The following is a 6989-nucleotide window of genomic DNA, read 5'->3' as shown; positions in this document are numbered from 1 at the left end:
CATGTTGTGTTGCTACCATGCTGTGTTGTCATGTTGTGTTGCTACTATGCTGTGTTGTCATGTTGTGTTGCTACTATGCTGTGTTGTCATGCTGTGTTGCTACTATGCTGTGTTGTCATGTTGTGTTGCTACCATGCTGTGTTGTCATGTTGTGTTGCTACTATGCTGTGTTGTCATGTTGTGTTGCTACCATGCTGTGTTGTCATGTTGTGTTGCTACTATGCTTTGTTGTCATGTTGTGTTGCTACTATGCTGTGTTGTCATGCTGTGTTGCTACTATGCTGTGTTGTCATGCTGTGTTGCAACTATGCTGTGTTGTCATGCTGTGTTGCTACTATGCTGTGTTGTCATGTTGTGTTGCTACCATGCTGTGTTGTCATGCTGTGTTGCAACTATGCTGTGTTGTCATGATGTGTTGCTACCATGCTGTGTTGTCATGTTGTGTTGCTACCATGCTGTGTTGTCATGTGTTGGTGCCTTGCTATGTTGTTTTCTTAGGTCTCTCGTTATGTAGTGTTGTGTTGTCTCTCTTGTCTTAATGTGTGTTTTGTCCTATATTTACATATTACTTATTTATTCATTTTAATCCCAGGCCCCCGTCTCCGCAGGAGGCCTTTTGCCTTTTGGTAGGCCGTCATTATAAATAAGAATTTGTTCTTAAATTACTTTCCTCGTTAAGTAAAGGTTCAATCAAATACATATACAATTATAATGCCTGTAATGGATTGAATGGAATGGTTTCAAACCATGTGTTTGATGTGTGTGATACCAGTCCACCCACTCCACTCCAGCCATTACCATGAGCCCGTCCTCCCCAATTAAATTGTCACCAACCTCCTGTGGTGTGTGTGTGTGTGTGTGTGTGTGTGTGTGTGTGTGTGTGTGTGTGTGTGTGTGTGTGTGTGTGTGTGTGTGTGTGTGTGTGTGTGTGTGTGTGTGTGTGTGTGTGTGTGTGTGTGTGTGTGTGTGCGTGTGTGTGTGTGTGTCTGCGATTGTGCATGTGATTGTGTGTGCAGATGTGTGTGTGGGAATGAGTGGGTGTGTGCGTGTGTGTGTGTGCGACTGTGCGTGTGTGCGCGTGCACGTGTGTTTGTGTGTCTGTGTGTGTGTGTTACTATACTATTCATATTATTGTCAACCACACTGAGTGACTAGTTGAGTTTATCAAGCTGAGGCTTATCCTGTTCTCTGTGACCCCTGTCCTTATTCCTATCCAATTATTAACCTATCCTAGCCTGACCCTGTTCTCTGTGACCCCTGTCCTTATTCCTATCCAATTATTATCCTATCCTAGCCTGACCCTGTTCTCTGTGACCCCTGTCCTTATTCCTATCCAATTATTATCCTATCCTAGCCTGACCCTGTTCTCTGTGACCCCTGTCCTTATTCCTATCCAATTATTATCCTATCCTAGCCTGACCCTGTTCTCTGTGACCCCTGTCCTTATTCCTATCCAATTATTATCCTATCCTAGCCTGACCCTGTTCTCTGTGACCCCTGTCCTTATTCCTATCCAATTATTATCCTATCCCAGCCTGACCCTGTTCTCTGTGACCCCTGTCCTTATTCCTATCCAATTATTATCCTATCCCAGCCTGACCCTGTTCTCTGTGACCCCTGTCCTTATTCCTCTCCAATCATCATAGATCAGTGGTCACACAGAATAATATAAGATGAGGAACTAAGACAATTTAGTTAACTATATATGCCTCCCTATCCAGGCTGCTTTGGCATCTCTCTCTCTCTCTCTCTCTCTCTCTCTCTCTCTCTCTCTCTCTCTCTCTCTCTCTCTCTCTCTCTCTCTCTCTCTCTCTCTCTCTCTCTCTCTCTCTCTCTCTCTCTCTCTCTCTCTCTCTCTCTCTCTCTCTCTCTCTCTCTCTCTCTCTCTCTCTCTCTCTCTCTCTCTCTCTCTCTCTCCCTCTCGTTGTTATTTTGTTAACCCACTGAGTAGCAAGATATCAGAGTTTATTCCAGTCAAACTATAGCTCACACTTGACTTGGCTTGACTTCAGCTTTGAGGCTGAGGACCAAGTTGACCAAAAGGCCCAGAAATCAACTCTAGTTATGCCTGCTTAAGTATCCTTATAAGAAGAAAAAGATGAGTTTGCACAAAGTAGGACAGCCAAGTGTGTGTGTGTGTGTGTGTGTGTGTGTGTGTGTGTGTGTGTGTGTGTGTGTGTGTGTGTGTGTGTGTGTGTGTGTGTGTGTGTGTGTGTGTGTGTGTGTGTGTGTGTGTGTGTGTGTGTGTGTGTGTGTGTGTGTGTGTGTGTGTGTGTGTGTGTCTGTGAGTGTGTGTGTGTGTGTGTGTGCGTCTCTCTCATATCTTAGCACCACATTAGCTACACATGGTGGGATAGCTTAAATGTTTCATGTTTTACCTCTTGCTCATGTTCAGTTGTTTTAAATCAGTTTAATGCTATACTGGCTGGCTGCTGGAAACGCTGTACAGAATTCAAACGCTATTTCAAATAATTTCAAATAATTTATCTGTGCTTGATTGAGCTTGCCTCGTTTAATGGACCAATAAATAGAATGGTGGAACAACACCCATCTGACACTTCCGGCAGGTTGGTGCAAACCCTTAAAGCAGGGCCCTACGGGGGGCTGACACTCTCTACTGTATCTCCTTGCCCGACCAAATAAAATATTGAAATATTTATCATTTATTTGACCGAAACCTGCGCTGACAAAAATACGCATTGATCTCAGATAAAGCATCAGAACGAGCGAAACAGCGCCCCTCTGTCTCCGTATGTGTAGACCATGTATCTGATGCTTTCTGGACACAAATAGTATGGCATGTCATACATTTTCTAGCCAGACAGCTTCAGATATAATGGCTACGTACAGGAAGAGAGCACCGCTGTTTCGCCCGCTAGTTTCAGCGGAGAGGAAGAGTCAAAGCAAGAGGGCTCACTCTCGACAAAATCTGGGCGAGACCTAAGCGTATCACCTGCAATGGCGCTTTTTGGACAAAGACTCCCATTGTTAGGGCGGAGACATTTGCATCTCGTTTTACATACAAATCTCTGGTTTCAGCCACTTTGCGAGCGCACAGTGCACTGTTCGGATCCTAGCTTCCCCTAAATGTAAAAAGTATATAATTACTCCTGTCTAAATAAAATACTTCTAAAATAGTTTACCAGAGAACTTAATTTAGCCATAGAACTATTAATTTAGCTGTGGATTGTTTGAAATCACAAGTGCAGAAACGTATGCCTATTTGGGAAGCCTGCAATTGGGCAGCGCGCATGGCACTAGGGCCAACTGATTATTGAGTTGCTGCTGTCAGTGAAAAGCGTCTAGAATATGTGAAGATAATGTATAATTTAAAATGTTGAGACAAGAAGAAGGGGAGGGGTCTGTGGGGAAGTAGCCTACAGCCGCTTCTCTCCAGAATGAATGCACTCAGCTATCCAAAATGTGCTCCGCTGTCTCCCGCCAATTATTGCACATTTCATTGTGTAAATTGTTTACCCTTTTAAAAAAATATATAAATTCCCCATTACTTATGAAACCAGTAAGGCTACTAAATGTACCGTTAATACCCATAATTTGGTTACGTTAATTTCTGTATTACAGTCGTTTACTGTTCTCATCCTCAGAGTGGAAACACTGTTTGCAGATTTCACAACCTGCTACAATTGTGACAAACAAGTTTTGATTTATTTCATAACCATCGTTTATGAATTTTGTCAATTATTTTACTGTCTTTTATTTGGAGTGATGAGCGTGTGTATGGTTTCTCTGTGCTGATAATATTGAGGGAGCGCACGCGTGCGACTGAGCAGACCAACCTGCTGAGTTGTATTTATTTATTTAACCATTATTTATCTAGGCAAGTCAGTTAAGAACCTATTCTTATTTACAATGGCGGCCTATTCCCCCGGTCAAACCCTCCGCCGTCTATGGGACTCCTGCTCACGACCGGTTGTGACACAGCTAAGGAACGAACCACGGTCTGTAGTGACGCCTCTACCACTGCAATGCAGTGCCTTAGACCGCTGCGCCACTCAGGAGAGTGATACAATGTTGAACTTCACTAGATTGCTCAAATCAAGACAAATAGAAAGGGAGGCAGATCGGCGGAGTAGAGAGAATAATGTGATTTCATCAGGATATGATCTACTGGTTTTATTAGTTAGATTTAGGACTATGTATTTTACTTAGTTGACTATAGAAGTTAAAGGCCTACTGCTGAATTGGCCTATAGGTTATCTCTGAGTTCCATGTGCCAATTTCTTTATCCGCCAATGGATCATGGTGTCGGCTATGAATGTTTCCATGTGGCAAAGGCTGGCGAGCATTAGTTGAATTGTACCTTTTAGATATAATTTTAATTAATATTTTTATAATTTACCACGTGACAATATTTAAAAAAAACTGTTCCACGAAAATGCGCATATAGGTAGAAATGGTAGGGTAAAGTGTACGCTTCCCCAATTGAGAAACTAACGAGTGGCCTGTGTTCTTTATTATAACATCCATTAGCAAAATGTACACGATGTGAAGTGAAGAAAACGGGACCGCATATAGAAATCAAATGGGGAAACACTGGACTGCTGGATGAGCTTAGCTTGGCATCTAGACTGATTTTAGTACAGATCAGTCTGGTTTATCCAGGCTAGAGTAAGTTTCTCCTATTTCGACACTCGCGCGCTCACACGCTCACACACACACACACACACACACACACACACACACACACACACACACACACACACACACACACACACACACACACACACACACACACACACACACACACACACACACACACACACACACACATAATAGACATATATACACACACACATTTCAGTCTGGTATAACCGATTGTCCTATGCGAACACGCATCTATTGATCAAAGGGAGAGCTAACTGGCGGGATGATTGATTGAAGACCATTAAGGCTAATCTGGAAGGTGTGTGTGTGTAGTTATGACGTTATGACACATGTACATGTCGCCTAGGCTAGTCAAGGACCCAACAGAGGTCACCAAATATCCATTGTTCTGTGTGACAAACATAACGTTTTAAAGCACTCAACTTTACATCATTTTGCAGCTAGAGAAAAATAATAAAATAAATACACAATAAAATACAATAATAATAAATCAATAAGTGTAATACTGAATGAATAACAGACATCACTCTTGACCATGTGGATCTATCGTAAGAAATAGCAGCTCTATAATAACAGACATCACTCTTGACCATGTGGATCTATCGTAAGAAATAGCAGCTCTATAATAACAGACATCACTCTTGACCATGTGGATCTATCGTAAGAAATAGCAGCTCTATAATAACAGACATCACTCTTGACCATGTGGATCTATCGTAAGAAATAGCAGCTCTATAATAACAGTCATCACTCTTGACCATGTGGATCTATCGTAAGGAATAGCAGCTCTAGACATTGCATGTCTCTCTGCTACAGTTTCACCTCACTGCACAGGCCTACAGCCCAGAACAGAGATAAGGACTATGTCTATCAAAGACAGCTCAAATCCGATTTCATAATCGCTCCAATCTGTCTGGCTTGCATGTGCATGTGTGTGTAGTGTCATGCGTGAAGCAGGCTATAAGGAAAGACGGAACATGGTTGAACGTCCAATTCTGATGTAACTGTGATCTGATGTGACTGTGAAACCTTGTTGCAGCATACAGCCCATGATCATTATAAATTACAAATTAGTATCGATTACCATCAGGAAATAGGCAAGGTTGTCATTACATTATAAAACTTGTTATTATGTACACATAGAGGTCGTAGCCGTGTTAGTACATGACAAGCTACTGATAGGCTACCTATCACAGTTTAAAAAACGACAGTTTAATTTGCTGATTTTATTATCTCGTAGCCCACAGTAGTCTATTTGAGAGCATTTCGCTACACTCACATTAACATCTGCTAACCATGTGTATGTGACAAATAAAATTGGATTTGATTTGAAAGGTGGTTTAAGAATACAATATTTTCATTATGATAAAAATGTTTTGTCAACGCGTCATAGGCTGCAGGACATAAACACGGAGTTTTATAAATGTTGTTTCTTTGACACAGGTGTGGGGAAACTAAAGTAGGCTACATTTTGGTAGCTACACCGCCCAGTAATGCATGATTGTCACAGTGCGGGACCCCAAAACCAGGACAGGGCGGAAATTCAACTCTTGGTTGACAAAGCGCGCGACAAAATCCATGCGCGCGTGCCTCGAGAATAAGAATCAGGCGAGAGAGAGCTCCAACGGACGGTCTCGCTCTAGCGCTGGTGCTGGAGTCATGCCAACGCTGTAGCCCTAACCACAAACCCTAACCGGCTGTGCTTGCTTGTCGGACAGTGTGTGACTTGCATACGGGTTGCTGCGACGGCGGAGGAGGAGAGTGCTTTTACCGGATACCGTTTAATTTCGGAGTCTTTTCAGTCTAGGTCCGAGACAGGGCAGAGGAAAACGCATATTGCGCTATGAAAAGGACTTTGAGTTGAAGTGGAATTCCGAACGAACCGTCGACAAGCAAGGACACAACGACGGAGAAACAAAACAGCTGTTGGATAAAGACAAGAGGGAAGAAAGAAAAGGACGTGATTGAGAGAAACCTTATGGGTAAGTGGAACTGCCTTATAAAGGCATAAAGTTCTATCTTTTTTGACTACATGGTAATAACACCTCTGTGGTAATAATATTTGATCTTGCAATTATCCGTTGGTGGCATTTGGAATACACTTGTAGCTTTGTCAGACACGCTTGTTTTGACACAGGTACAGTGGTATTGAATCTCAGATAAGTGGTTTATTTTATTACAGGCTATTAAACCGTGGACCAGTCTCGCGGTTTTGCTAACGATATCCTCTATGTCAAGCCAGGAATGTTTTAAGGAAAGTTCACCAAAAATATCTAGATAGAAGAATTCCCGCGCCTGAAATGCTACACAGCTGTACCCTCTTCTGCGCGTAATTGCCATTTTTACGCATAGCCGTAATGACG

At 42.5% G+C, this 6989-nt stretch overlaps 1 protein-coding gene across 1 annotated transcript in view; it reads left to right on the top strand.

Moving 5' to 3' along the window:
• Positions 1-6240: 6240 nt before the first annotated feature.
• LOC118379559 (5-hydroxytryptamine receptor 2C-like) overlaps positions 6241-6989 on the top strand; it is a 290755-nt gene continuing 290006 nt past the window's right edge. Inside the window, exon 1 of the mRNA XM_052497732.1 lies at positions 6241-6608. The gene's annotated coding sequence lies outside the window, so the exon portion shown is untranslated. The remainder of the gene's footprint in view (positions 6609-6989) is intronic.

The sequence above is a fragment of the Oncorhynchus keta genome, chromosome 35 (genome assembly GCF_023373465.1).
Source record: "Oncorhynchus keta strain PuntledgeMale-10-30-2019 chromosome 35, Oket_V2, whole genome shotgun sequence".
In the NCBI taxonomy this organism is placed as follows: Eukaryota; Metazoa; Chordata; class Actinopteri; order Salmoniformes; family Salmonidae; genus Oncorhynchus; species Oncorhynchus keta.
The sequence above is the reverse complement of the archived record's forward strand: the minus strand, read 5'-3'. Positions and strand labels throughout refer to the sequence as shown.